Source organism: Ambystoma mexicanum, chromosome 9 (assembly GCF_040938575.1).
Source record: "Ambystoma mexicanum isolate Mex_15411 chromosome 9, UKY_AmexF1_1, whole genome shotgun sequence".
NCBI lineage: Eukaryota > Metazoa > Chordata > Amphibia > Caudata > Ambystomatidae > Ambystoma > Ambystoma mexicanum.
In genome coordinates, this window is record NC_090931.1 from 1,278,651,428 (window position 1) to 1,278,667,135 (window position 15,708).

Below are 15,708 nucleotides of genomic sequence, written 5' to 3' on the forward strand. Positions count from 1 at the left end.
TTTCTTTTTCTCCCTTGCTCCCTTTCTGTCTTCCTCCGTTTTCACTCTTTTTCCATCCATCCTGCATTTTTACTCCCTCCTGTCTTTCTTCCTTCCTCTATTCCCGTTCCCTCCATTCTTTCCTCCTCTCCTTTATTCCTTCACTTTGAGAGAGCCTTAGAATAATGAATGTCTTATGCAAGCAGTAAGAGCAACATATTCTCCCTCTTACGCGCATTTCTTCCTTTTTTCCCCGTAGGACTGATTGGTGCCTAGGTCATTCTGCTAAAGTGGTCTGTACAGAGGAAACTCTCCAGCCACGTGTTTCTTTAGATGGTTACTGTGAGGGAGACACTCTGCATGCAGCACAGCCAGTATCACAGGCAAGGGCCAGCCCTGGAGGTTGTGATGCTGCTGGGTGGAAATGCATTATCCTCTTGAATGCACTGACTGGTCGGCTTTTGCTCTTGACATATTTCCTTGCAGAACACCGAGCAGTGTCTGGACAATACCGACTGCACATTGGTGTAACCCGTTTGCTGCACATCAACAGGTTAAAACATCCAAGACTTTGTTACATCCCATTGTACTAACAAAAGCCACTTCTGAGCCCTGAAACACTCACAGTCCTACTTGTCTGGAATGTCGCTGTTAATGTTTTTGTTCAGCTGACAAGGCCCACAGCATAGCTAAATCTCCACACTAAGGGTGGGGAACAGAAATAATTCTTAAGATCACAATACAAATAAACCTCTGCAATAGATATCACCATCTGTATGTTTAAACAGTAACAGCAGGCGCTGTGCACCCTCAGACGCAATGGTTTTAACCTCGGGGTAGAGGAAGAATTAGTGGTTGGCAGAAACTGGAAATCCGCTGGCACTATACTTCTTTTATTGCCTCCTTCCCTCTGTCACTACAATCTTCCTTACCTTTCCAGTTTCTACCTTCTCTCACCTCCCTTCTGCTGTCAGCTCATTCCACTGTTCTCCTGAGTTTTACCTCCTACTTTGCAACCACCACCTACCTCACGTTTTCAGATGCCATCACTTCCTCCTGCTCTCCTCTGCTACCACCTGTCCACTTTCCTACACTCCTGCATCCTCCTTATCTTCCAGTGCATGCCACTCTCCCGCCTTCTTTGAAAATGGACTTTCATACCCAGCAACTGAGGCTGGTTGCATTTATGGTGTGGTCCCTCCACCCCTGGGTGTGCTTTTCACGGAGGTGAAATTTGTTAGCGGTGATTGAATGCGTGCTGTAATTGGATGGCTTCCTCGAGTGCAGTTAGGGTTGATTTAGTTGTCAGCGGTGGTCTGAGGAACTCATGGTGACAACAGTAAAGACAGACTCAAGTGATCACAGTTAAAGGATGTTTATTGGACAATGTTTGCAGGGTGGAAAACGCCTAAACTAAACCTAAATCTAAGATGGGAGCAAGCGCCGACCATCAAATGAAAATAAGGCAGCCCTAGTGGTGTTGTCAAAATAAGAGCCTGTAGTAAGAAACCTATTACCAAACCCCACAGCTAATACAAAAAGGGGTGCAGGATAGTTTTCAAGCAAATAAAGAAGTGTTCTCAAATAATAGGTCAGGATCCAGTAGTTTGGTTCTTCCTTCCCCACACTTTGAACACAGGGTAAGGTGGGATCTTGGAGCACAGCACACATTCAAGCTGTCCCAGCATAAGTCCACAGTATCCCTCACAGATATCGGGACCGTCGATCGCCAAGTCTCGTTTCCTTGAAAGTCTCTTGCCTTCGAGGGTCTGAGGTGTTTAAATAACAAAATAAAAGTTCCTTCAACAAAAATGAAAGTTTGTTTTCTGCTTTGCCTTTTGGTGAGGATTCTTTATCCCTGGCACCCCCTCTTCTTGGTTTGACCCTTGTTCCTCTGTGTCTTCAGTGATCAGTTTTCACCCCTTGGATCTCCTTCTTGCTGTTTTAGATCCTATAACAGTTCTCATCGATATCAATGCCTTTGGGGCTGTGATTTCCTGATGCCATGGGCCTGATGGGATTCTCCAGAAAACAACAAACAAATACAAAGTTCTTCTGTATGCATTTGAATGATTCTGTATGCAGGACCAAAGGGGTCTAGATGCACCCCTTTGGTCCTGCTTTTCTGGGGCAGACCCTTTCACAAATTGTATTCCACAAATTGTATAACCGTTCTTTTCTCCATGAATTATGGGTGGTAACTTTCCACCCTTGGGTCTCCCTCGGCTAGGCTCAGACCCCAAATGACAAGCAGGACAAAGCACTTCTCCTTGTCTTCCTAATGTCTTTTCAAACAGTTCATAGTGGACATCCCTTGGCCGGGCTCACGTTTGTCAACACACTGTTTCCTGGGACTTTAGACTTTCCCCCTTCTCGTCAGCATCCCTCGGTCGGGTTCACTCTTACCAACTTTGCATTCACAAATGGTTACGGGATTCACTTCCTTGGCTTTCTAATGTGGCGGGATTCACTTCCATTGATTTCTTTATAGATCGTAGATCAAAGACTTTCGACTGTACGGGCATTTTGATTGACCTCCTGTATCACCACTTTGACGTAACTTGGTGGCTCTCCTACTGCCTTCTGGTTTCTCTTGTTTCATTTACACGGGGATCGACCAGAGTCTCTTGAGTTAGCACCCACATGGTGCCGATTTCCCTCTGCAGCTGGTCCCCCCCCCTTAATACTTTTCACAGTTCATCTGAACTTGGTTCAAACGTGCCACTTTGCGATTCTCATTCAACACCGCCCGGTTCTTATCGACTCTCCCCTCGACACATTGGCTGTGATGAACCACTTGGCTTTCTCCGTAACTGGAGTCAAGGCCGGTAGCACTGTCGCAGGAGCTTCCCTCGGTCTGGCTTATCGGCATAGGCTTGCCCTGTGTACCGTTGACATCTGCTGCAAGACACTTGTGCTATTGTTCAGTCTTATGTCCTCTTCCACAAAGGATCAGCGGGCCTGCAACGAAAAGGGCAAGGTCGCTTCTCTCCTCGCCACCATCTCGATTCCCACCACCTTTCTCCTTCTCTTGAACTGCCGTGCCTGGCAAGTATGAAATGTTTGAGAATCAATGCGAGTTATATTTCATCTGTATGCTCTAATCCTCCCCAAACGATCCTACAAAAGTGGTGTTCATATATTCATACCTAGCTAGGAATGCAACTTGGTCAATCCTTTTGGTTAAGGGAGATGTGAGGGGTCAGAAATGTGAAGCGGACATCTTTATAAAGAGTTTTCAAATAAAAAGGTTGGATAAACACCTCACTATCCCTACCCTGACAAGGATTTCCCTGCCTAAAATAAACTAAAGGAAACACTCTAACAAAAGGATATATGTCTCTCACACTTATACAACCAATAAAGCAATAAAGAAATATATGGCAATTCAATTCAACAATGATATAAAACATATGATTGGATTCACAACACCATAGAGCCTACTCCTCCCAGAGCTGGCTCTAACTTGGGTTCACACAGATCAAATATGGAGATCAATATGTGTCCATAAATAATCACTTTGGAACATCCACCCAGTGTTTTATATATTTTTATAAACAAAATAATGTCAAATAGGCGTATTTTGAATTATTAAAATGTTAAACCCAATGGATGGGATGTTCTGAGTCACAGAACAAAACTACCAGACCAGGATTGCGTTTTTTGCACAAGTATGAGTGGTTGTTTGTATGTATGGGGATGAAAGAGTATGTAAGGAATGATATGTGAGACGTGAGCTTCTTTTCGGTTGATGCGATAAAATGCGTATTGTCTAGCAATTGGTTTGTTTATAGATGTGTTATTAATGTATTTTTTGATATGCTCCTTTTGTAAAAAAATGTCCACAATTAAAATATGATGAAATAAATTTTAAACAAATGAGTTCTGACACGCTGTCTTGTACCTTAAATATATACTCTTCAAATAGGGTTGTTGTTTTTGGAGGGGATTAGGTAACGTTCTCTACATATGAACTTATAGGAATCAATAATAGGAGGATTTGCATTTTATCTACGGGTAACTGCAACCTCTTTTGTTTGGATTTACAATATGATCAATGGCTCTTCTAGAGAGGGCCAGGTGGGTTTCCCTTCCCCAAATCTGAGCATGGGTTTTCTCCAAAGCTCAAAAAGAAACAAGGAAATCCGGTTTGACACAAAGTTCCAATACAGTTGACAAGGATCTGTACTTGATCACTTAAAGTTCAGTTGCTTCAGTAAGTTATTACAAGTAATGGTAAGTTCCAACTCCACCTGGAATAAGAACCGTCTCACATTTGTCTTCTCCAAGTAAATAACAACAATTGACCTGGACAGGATAATTGTGTCAACTTTTGGTTTCAGAAATAAATAATCTATACCAACTCCCTCTGAAGTAAGAACAGGTTTCACCTTTGTATTAGTTTAGATGGGTAACAACGAATGTCTTTGTCAGGATGGTTTTCCACAACTTTGGTTTAAAAAAGAATTGTGACCTTTCCTCAACAAACTTTCACAATTCTATGTCACAAATCAACATGAGGATTTTGTGTTAGAACCACCGTTCAGCCCTTGCATCAACTACTACCTGGTGTATTCCTTTGTCAAGCCCTTTTAGGCAACAACTTCTTGCTATACGGGTATTCCCGCCTGCCCGTCTACTTCTTCACCAAAAAGAACAGAAAAGTGCTTCAGTGGTAACTTCCAACTTAGAATAACAACAACTTCATTGGACTTCTTTAGCATCAAACAAGGAACCACATTAGTGCTTTTTAAGACTCCTTGGCAACTATGCTTCTCTCCCTCTGGATATCCTTCTCTGGAAGAGCAGCCTGTTTGCCACCTTTCTTTCTCCTCTGCACAAGCAACCAAAGAATGACCAAAAGATAGTCTCACTTTACTTCTATTTTGGCTGTTCAATGGAGGTTTCCATCACCTGATGATCTGTGTTTCATAGTACAGAAGCAGTCAGTCTTACAATCCTTACAATCATTAAGCTTCCCAGTATTCCCCTCTTGCCTTGAACACTGTTTGTTATTTTGGTATTGCGGGTTGTTAATACGCTGTTGGCTTGGGTATTGCTTGTAAGTTTTTGGGCCTTCTACATCTTCCCCACAAGGTTTTTGGGCTTTCCACAATCTCATGCGCTTATTTACACAGTCCCTTTCTTTCAACAGGTATAACTTTTGTTAGTTTCGTATTGTTCAGTTTTCAAAAATACAGTTACTGCTGCTTTAACTCACACACGAGTGATGCGGCCTGCCATGAACACACAGACAGTGCTGGAGCGCTCCGGAGTCACTTGCAAGCTGTGAACTCACCAGTTAAGTCGCTCGATTATGCTCCTCTCAGTGTTTGCAGGTCTTCGGTACTTGTGGCTGCTCGCGGTCGGGTGGACAGCCTCCTCTAGTGCTACTCCACTCAGGCCACTGAGGAATGGAGCTTCTTCTGCTCCGGAGAGGGCCAGGTGCAACCGAGCCACCTGGAACCTCCAAAGAGGGCACAATTCCCTCGCTAGTTCTGCTTCCTGCTGCGTGAACTCTGCACAACAAATCTTTATCGGGCAAGCGTCTGTTCCTTACACTTTGCACTGTACAACCTCTGCAACAGGGAGAGATCAGGCAAAGACTCTCTCGAGACCTGCCACCGCTTCAGGCATTTCAGTGGTCCCGGCGTCTTCTCTCACCTCAGTCTTCACTCCCAGCTGCAAATACAGCCTGCTCTGCTTCCTTTCTTCCGCTGCTCTACTCCTTCCTTCTATGACTGCACCTGAGTGGGCTTTTTAAGCCTCTCAGTCCCCTTCAGGTGTAGTTCTTCTACACTAATTAGGAGACCGATCCCACTGTAGTGTTCATCTGCATCCCTCTTTCTCGTCTCTGCACTGAGGGAATTGTGGAACTTGAAGTCCCTGGCAACAAGGTTTGTTTTTCTAACTCTTTCTACTTTGCAATAAGCCATTAAAAGACTAGGGTTTCGGGGAAGGTTAAACGTTCCCCATCCTTCTGACCTGTTTCCCCCCCATGTGATCCTCCCACAGAACACCACCCCCAGGGTCTGGATCAGGAAGCGTGTGCCTTCCCCTGGCCACATGAGGAATGTGCCAGGTCGAGGGTTTGGGAGGAATCATTACTGATTCATCACAGAGACTATCAAGGGTTCAAGGAGGAGATGGAGAAGCTTTTCACCTGAATGTTCCAAGCCCAGGCACCAGATAACGCATTCCTGGGATTGAAGCAAGGAAGCCAGGACCTACGCAGTTATATCAATACGTTTAAGAGACTGTTAGTGGAAACCAGTTGGCTGGAAGAGAAGCACATTTCTACTGGGGATTAAGGTCTAAGCTGAAGGTTGTCCTGGCTCAAGTAATACATCTACCACAGACATGTGTAGATTATAGCAAGTTGGTAGTACAATTAAGTTACCAATTGTTTGGGCAGAGATGTGATCACCAGGGAGAATCACGCCCACTTGAATTGTGACCTTGACTCCCACCGCAGTCCAACAGAATCTCGGAAATGCCTGCCCCAGAACCAATTCAGATCGGGGGTGTAAGAGGACCCTTGACAAAGAAAGAGAGGAAGAAGAGGAAAGCCCACCAATTGTGGATCTATTGTGGATGACCTGTAATGAATGCCCATCATGGTCAAAAGGACCCCAGACCACCTTGGGGGGAGGGGGGGGCATGGATGACTTAAAGGGTGCATTTCTGGTGGGAAACTGATCCGCTCAGCAGTTTTGCATTCCAACAAACCACCAAAGGACTTACAGGAGCCTTCAGTGACTGTTGAAAATGTGCATATGCATTTGTCCTTACAAGTAGTATTAACTACACCATAGGGAAATCCCAAGCAGAACTCCTTTTCATGGATTGTGGAGAAGCTAGAAATTACATGGACTGCCTATGTAGCTAGCTTGGGAGTTGCAGTGCTCCCAAAAGATAAAATGGACAATGTGTCTACTGTGGATGGAACCAGTTTAACATCAGGGCCAGCATGCTAACAAATGGATCGGGTACACCCCCAAAGATAAATAAGTGTATGTGTTTGTGTCCTAGTAAAGTGCACTATGACCACTAAATGTTAGATATGGTGGCAAGCTGCTTCCCCTTGTCTCCAAGGTCCACCCGTAAGGGCCTTGATTGAAAAGTAAAGAAATATGGTTGGGATTGGGGTATCCGCGCTCTGCCTCCTGAATTCAGTAAACTAAAAGGTTAGCATTGAAATCAGTTCAATATGTCCTTAGATGGGTTCTTCCAAAAGAAGTTTTATTCTCAAAAACGTGGTGGTCAGCCAAAACGTGTTTCGACCTTGGTTGTCTTCAAGGCTGACATTGAAACCATATATAGTCACAGATGAGTTAAACATAAATATAATAACATAGCCAAACAAGAATAAACACAATTTGTGAATAACGAAAAAAGGTTACAGCGAATTGCATGATTGATTTGTATATGATGTTAAGACATATAATATAATGTCAGGAGAAACGGTTACATACCCATATTTAATTCATCCGTGGAGGGTATTGAAGATGCGGTAAAACAAAACAAAGATGCATTTGCATATGAATGATTCAATCAGAGTAGTACATAATAGCACTGTTTGTGTGTGATGCACCTCACCCAGATATATGAATCCCTTAGTGCCTGAAAGGGTAATTGGTGAATTAATATTGATAACATACTCCTTGGTTTCTCATCATGCTCAGCAAGTGGCACACTGGTGTTGAAAATGAAGAGGTCCTCTAGCCTAACAATGGGTTAGTGTCTTGGTTTTGACTCCTCTTACAATACAAGCATGTCCTGGACAGTATGTCCCGGACAGTGTGTCACCCTGTGAAAGCCCACATCTCGTGGTAATGTATATCAGTCCATAAGATGAACTCTCCCTTTGTTCAAACTATAGCAGAAAGATAACCTGATGGTAAAATAAGGGTAATGTGAGATTTATTTGTACCTAATACTCTGGGTCTTAAGTGGTCACATAAGATTTAGTAAGAACCTACCATATCTGGTTCATGTACACCGTAATAGGTCTGATAGGTCTCACTACATTTGTGATTGTATTAGAAAGTTGATTGCAAACTTTCTGTGATAGCTGTTGAATATAAAAGAATTTGGGATGAGTATCCCTTATAGTTCAGTAGTTCTTCAATTTCATAATAAGCTGTGAAAGGGTCAATATACATTTGTCTTACCATAAGCAGATTAGCTATAAATTAGTAGATACGCGTTGGCTGTGAGATGATAGATGTGCGTGTTCCCCTGAATTATGAGACGATCACCTGATTCTTTAACTCAAAAACGATCCATGACCTGTGGCAATAGAACACAACGGTCTTGAATTCAGATGTGTTGCTGTACGCATATTGTATTAAAAATGCCTCATTGGCTGAGTAGAAATGACTTACCAATGTCAACGTAAATATCCTAGGTCCAAATACCTCTGGCGTCGCGCACGAGGGTTCGAGCTCGTACGCTATTGATATTCTGTTTTACTCTGTGCATGTGATATCACGCGTACCATGACATAGGTGCGCACCGCGTCACACCTTCTAATGTCATGATGTCATATGTTTTCATTCAGATCGAGCATGCTCACTGTCTATAATTAAAGATTAAAAATATCAAGGCTTACTGTCACATAAAAGAAATACGCCAGTCACGAGGTCAAAGTTACAATTGTATTTATTAGCAAGTGGCCACTTGGTTCTCAACAACCCACAATGTGTGCAAGCAGACACCGTGAGATGAGACTACTGAACATTCCAAAAGTACACATATTTATACAAATTCTTCACAGCATTGGACACATTGTCCATCCCCTCTTCATATAATACATAACCTAGGGTTTGTAACCTAACTACATATATAATTCATATTTAAACATCATTGCATAGTTTGCTGTTTTCCATCAAACAATTCACATTTTTTCCCAAATACAAGACACAAGGTAGCATTCCTCATTTTCCTCACTTATATTTGTCTACCATTTGTTCTTGAGCTTAAAGTCAGTTAGTTCCAAGGAGAGAAAACAAGGATTTCTGCAGAAAAGCACGTTCAGCTATTCATTATTCTACTTTACTGTTTGAACAGTGAAGGCACTGTTGGGACAGATGGCATCTAAATTACTGATTATTACAGCTTTTGTTTAGCTTCAAGGTTCTTCAGTGCAGGATAAACAATCGACTTTAGCAGATTCAACATTCTTATCTAAGTTAACATCATAAAGCAGCACAAACTTCATCTTGCTCTGTTGAAGACGAAAACACAAGTTCTGAACAAGGAACAGAAAGCAGAAAGCGATCAAAATGGCGGACAACTCAGAATGGCGGCGTAGTCGGCCTTTTTCAGGTTCATTCAATGCGATATTACAGTGCGATGCGACTGTGCTTAGGCCAATATTTACTATCAGGCGGTATTATAGAAAATAAATGTTCACAATCATACCGCAGTTCTTAGATCAAGAGGCACTTTTGCAATTGAAAAAATTAAACAGAATAAAGCCTGTTATGTTCTGGATAATGAACTCGGGTGCTGTTCTGTAAATGTAACTGCACCTATTTTCTGCACTTGAAATTAGATTAATTTAGAATCCTATATGTATGGGATCCAATGCCCTCCTACCTTTGTAAAACGAGGACCACAATCTAGGTCATATCAATATGTTGTGAATGTGAACATATTAGTTTGTATTAATCTATGTCATAGTGACATATATATGTAAAGATAATTGTTTGATTTGGTGATTAGCTTATTACTGTATCTCTAAATAGTCCAGTGTGAGGAGTGATTAACTATAGATATAACATCATCTCATTCAGATTAGATTCATTATTCATGACGGATGCAAATGATTCTAGATATTTCCCTGGTATGGATGGTTAGTCAAATAACTTGCATTAGGATTAACCACATTTAGGTCCCAAAAATGTTTTGGCTGTGTGGTTTATAAGTGTGTGGTGAGGTGCATGTTTCACTCAGAATCACACTAGAGTCATTGAATTAAGGTACATCATGCAAGACTGTACAATAGGATCTTTCACATTATTGTTGCCCACAATGACATCAGATACTCACATGGTAATCCACACAATTGATCATAAGAAAACATTTGTCTTGTGGTCTGTATTGAGACCCACTTCAATACGGTGCAAGAGACAGATACATTTGCTCTCCATTTGTCTTAATTTTAGTTTTGTATCTCCTCCCCTCTTCCCTCTCTTGGCTCTCATTAAACCAATACATTGGATATCCGATTTGTTTGAAAACTGAGGAGTCTGTTGCCAGTGAACAGGTAGTGGCACCTGTTGATCCGGACTGTTCAGACTTCTAAATGTTCCCTAATCCTAACATGGAGTTGGCTAATTGTACTGGCCACATAAAGTTTGCCGCAGACACAAGTAACTGCGTAGACCACAAGGTGGTTGTACAATTGATAAAGTCTTTGATCTTTAAAGTTGGGCCAGAAGGATCAGTACATTCTACACAATCTTGATGCGCATGTTTACACATTGTACATGTGACACATTTGTGAAAACCTATTGTAGGTTTAGGCCAGCTACTACCCTGTTCCTTGGTCTGATTGTTCGTATCCAAAAAGGAAGGGCTGAGTTTATTTAAAATAGTTTGAGCTCTAGTATAGACAAACTTTGTTTTTTCTGACAGAAAAGGAAGCATTTAATTGTCTAAACTCAAGATATGCCAGTGCTTTGACACTAGTCTGTAAAGTGGGCGCATCCTGTGAATATTTGGTAATGATACTCAAATTCTCAACCAGTTTGGCTTTCTTAGTTCCTGTGTTAAGCATGTTTGAGTGATTCATGGACCTGTACTTTTGAGAGGCTTTACTAATAATATCTGGTTTATAACCTCTTTCTCGAAATCTCTGGCTCAACACAACACGTTCATGATCAAAATCTGTGGCTTTGCTGCAGTTGCGTCTGGCCCTGTAAAATTCCCCACCTGGGATATTAATGCAGGATTGTAGATGGCAGCTATGGGCAGGAAGTATAGAATTGACCTCTGTCAACTTGCAAAAAGTGTTGGTCTCTATCTTGCCATCCTTAATCAAAATATGAAGACCAAGAAAGTCAATACGATTTGTGTTACAATGTCCTGTAAGTCTAATGCCAAACCTTTTGTTGTTTGATTAAGATACAAAGTTGTCAACGCTTTCCTCAGTACTGTTCCATATGAGTAAAATATCATCAATATATTGTTTACAAGAAATGAAGTTATTGGAAAAAGCACTGTTCTTGAGTATATGCGTTTCCTCAAATTGCGACATAAACAGATTGACAAGTGATGGTGCATATTTGGCCCCCATTGCCTCCACTTTTCTTTCCACATAGTATACACCATTGAACATGCATGCGTTATTAATCAAAGTAAACGTTAGAAACATTTTAGGTATTTCAATGTGCATGATGTTGAAGAACTACGGTAAAGGTAATCCACTGTTTGTATTGCTAGTTCGTGGTCAATACTAGTAGTGGTGGTACAATGCAGTAACATCGAAAGTTATGAGTAGGTAACCTTCCTGCCAGTGTGTAGTTGATAAAAATTGCAACCCTTGTGTACTGTCTCTAATGAAAGAGGGCATTTTCACCACATGTTTCAGTGTGTTGTCTATATATTGGGAAATGCCTTTTGTGGTCTAGCCTATACTGCTCATGATCGGCATTACCTCAGGAAAGGTTGTGAAAGGTTTGTGTATCTTGGGTAAACAATAGAGTGAGCATGATGGGTTCAGTAATACACAAAAACAACTTTTCCTCATTAGTGAGATATCCAAGATTATACCATTCTAGAATTAGAGCCTGTAAATCTTGCACAACCTTCTTGGTTGGATTGCAGGTAAGACTCTGGTAGCAACCTGGGGTGGCTAGGTGTTTTTCGTCCATAGCTATATAGTCTTTTGTGTTCAGTACAACAACATTGCCCTCCTTATCTGCCTCCCTGATTACAATGGTGGAATCCTTTGCTAACACGTCTAGTGCTTTGTATTGATCTCTACTAAGATTCTTTCTAGTCCTCTTGTTTTTAGGCAAAATTTGGTCTAAATGTGCATGGATGTCTTGTATCAATGCTCGATGAAAAGTTTCAATACCATTATCATTCCCTATAAAAGGGTAAACTTGATCAGGGTTTGATTTCCTCTAGATTCACTAGATTCAGATGTCTAGCTTGTACTCCTAGTTGTGTACATGGCATGCTCAGATTCTGATGTGTATCCTCATCTAGAGACATTAAAAGATTGGTATCTTCAATATCCTCTATGGTGAGAGTACTCAATGGGTTGAGTGTAGGTCTTGGCACAAAAGTATGAACTTGATTAGCAAAAAATGTCTTTAATTTCAGTTTCCGCACAAATTTCAATACATCAGTTTGGAAGTCAATGAAATTAGTATTAGTACTTGATGCGAAGAATAGTCCTCTGTTTAGAACTTTGTGCTCTGTTTCCGTTAATATTCTACTTGAAAAATTAACCAGTAGATCAACATCCATAATTTGCCTAGCGGCTTCCTCGTTTTGGATTGGGTTAATATGCCAATTGGACCTGCATCTTCGTCCAAACTTCCGCCCCCACCCCCCCTCCTGCTCCTGATGTGATGTCCTGTCCAGGACATGCTTGTATTATAAAAGGGGTCAAAACCAAGACACTAACCCATTGTTAGGCTAGAGGACCTTTTCATTTCCAACACCAGTGTGCCACTTGCTGAGCACGATGATGAAGCAAGGAGCATGTTATCAATATTCACCAATTACCATTTCAGGCACAAAGGGATTCATATCCCGGTGCGGTGCATCACTCACAAACTGGGCTATTATGCACTACTCTGATCGAATCATTCATATGAAAATGCATCTTTGTTTTGTTTTTCCGCATCTGCAGTACCCTCCACAGATGAATTAACTATGGGTATGTAACCGTTTGACCGGACATTATATTATGTGTCTCATCATATACAAATGAATCATGCAATTCGCTGTAACCTTTTTTCGTTATTCACAAATTGTGGTTATTATTGTTGTTTGGATATGTTATTATATTTATGTTTAACTCATATGTGACTATATATGATTTCAATGTTAGCATTGACAACGACCAAGGTCGAAACACGTGTCGGCTGACCACGTTTTTGAGAATAAAACTTCTTTTGGAAGAACCCATCTAAGGACATATTGAACTGATTTCAATGGTAACCATTTAGTTTACTGAATTCAGGAGGCGGAGCGTGGATACCCCAAACCCAACCATATGTCTTTAGAATCCGAGTGATTTGCCCGCGGCTGAAATTACCGCAGGCAAATCGTTTGCATGAGAAAGGTGCAAACTTCCAAAAGTTTGAACCTTTCTCATGCAAACACACATACAAACTCACACCCCCACCCACACCCACAACACACCCATTACACCCCCTCCACCCACACCCCCAACATAAAAAAAACCCACTTACCTTGTCTTCACGCTGGGTTCCTTCAGCGCCAGTTCCCTTTCACTTCTGTGAAAGGGAACCAGCGCTGCAGGGTCCTTTTCTTCTTTTCTTTTTGTTTTTTGAAACTGAAGGCTGCGGGGGTGTCCCCCAAAGCCCCCGCTAACTATACCGTAAAGTATAGTGAGCAGGGTGATGCGGGGGACACCCCCACAGCCCCTGTGTTTTTTTTTTTATAATGCTACCACCAAAGGTTCGAACTTTTGGTGTTCGAACCTTTGTTAGTAGCATTTTTAGATCAAAAGGTTCATACAAACCTTTTGATGCGGGACAATCGTCCTAAACCATTTCTTTACTCCGCCAAAGACCTGTTAGCCACACAGAGTTGGGCTCCTTTGACTATAAATATATCTCATGTTTCAAGGTCATCCTGGGCATACATTGGCTTGCGTGACACACCCCTTGATCTCCTGTAAGGACTGGATACTGCAGTTTACATCTTCATCTTGCTTTGTTTCTGCAGCTGCCTTGTTTGCAAAGAATTCCTATCTGTTAACCCCAGGTTTAGTAGGGAATCATGGCCTAGGGGCTAGGGACGGTCTCCCTGTGGAATATCAAGACTTTAAAGATGTATTCATAAAGGGGATGCAAATGCGCTACCACTACACAGGCTGTGTGCCTGTCAGATGAACTAGGTGCCGCAGCGCAAGTACCCTGTGGTCGTGTATATGCCCTGACAGAAGCCGAAAGCAAACAGCTGTGCAGCTACCTGGACAAATACATGCAAAGAAAACTTGTAATTCGATCTTCCAAGTCTCCCACAGCCTCACCCCTTGTTTTCCTGTCCAATAAGGACTTGCATATATCAACTACAAGCCACTCAACACTATCATGATTAAGAACAGGTACCCACTGCTGTTGATGCCAATACTTCTGGATAAGGTGAAAGAGTTAATGATATACACAAAATTAGATCTGCGAGGTGCATACCGCCTTGTACGGGGAAAAGCCTTAGACAAGTGGAAGATCGAATTTTGGACAATGTACGGCTTGTTCGCGTACCAAGTCATGCAGTTTGGGCTTTGCAATGCCCCAGCAGCCTTCCAATGATTCCTTAATGAGGTACTTTGTGAATATCTGGACATATGTCCCCTTGTTTACATCAATGACATTTTAGTGTACACCAAAATCCAAGAAGACCATGTGAATCATGTTTGAGCCATCCTAAGACAGACAAGCATTACTTAAGACCACTTCCTTAAATTCTTCATTCCACAGAAAACTCTTACCACTTACAGGGCACTCCTCCGGCTGTCCCCAAGATCAACTGGTGGGGAATCCTGAAGGAGGGTGGGGGTGTTACATTGGCATCATGGCAGAAGTTATGCAATGCCTCTGGAATCAGCTACATGAGGTAGGTTGTTTCATCAGGAAAGCCTATGTTTGGCCTATCAACCTTTTGGAGATTTTAGAATTCTACCTCTAACTGTCCATCAGGCTGCCTACAATGAGATTAACAATAAAAACAGACAGTCTAACCTTTCTGCGCTCTTGAGTTCTCTGAATTGCCTTTGTGCTTGCAGTGTTTGTACCATTATATCCTGAACAGGGGATGTATCTGCTGAGGGCTATTGCTTTTCTAACTTCATTTTCCTTCTGATACAATCCCTGATCGGACAGCTGTGGGATTGAAACATTGTATATACAAAACTGCCTGATTCAATGAATATTCCTTTTAAGTGGTTGAATAACTTCCCTGATATTCTTAACAAGGTTTTAACAATGTTACCATGCAGGCTAGCAGTGGCTGGTGAAGTGAAATATTTTCCTTTAAAGGAAAAAGACACCTTTTACTGTACTGGAGCTAGATGTTTTTTAAAGGGAGCTGCGGATTCAGGGACGAGGTTGCCTCATAGCTTTGCGGGTTAATGTCCTGGTTTTGATTAGGGATGAACTCTTTACGGATGATGGGTTAGTCGTGCAGGGAATGGTCCTAATAGCCATTAACTCACTTTGGGGAGGAGTTATTGATTAGAAAACAAACAACTCTGATGTGTGAGAGAAGATTGGAGGGGATCCATTCGAGCCTGTTGGGTTCTGTTCTTGGTCAGTGGAGGTCAGAGGAGGTTCTAGGCTGTTTTCCTTCCTCCTCCCAGTGCCAATTGTCAATATAGTCATCCAGCATTCCTAGAAATGTAGATTAAAACTGAGAATAATTTTTAATTGTTGTATTTATTTTATTAGCATACGGTGTGCAAACAAAACCTTTGATAAGACAACAGTTGTGCAAGTGTCATAAGAAAAAGTCAACAAT

General features: G+C 41.8%; 1 protein-coding gene across 1 annotated transcript in view; it reads left to right on the forward strand.

Annotated features, from left to right (window-relative positions):
- The window catches only part of CFAP221 (cilia and flagella associated protein 221), a 988,124-nt gene that overhangs the window by 516,097 nt on the left and 456,319 nt on the right, over window positions 1-15,708 (forward strand). The window lies entirely within an intron of this gene.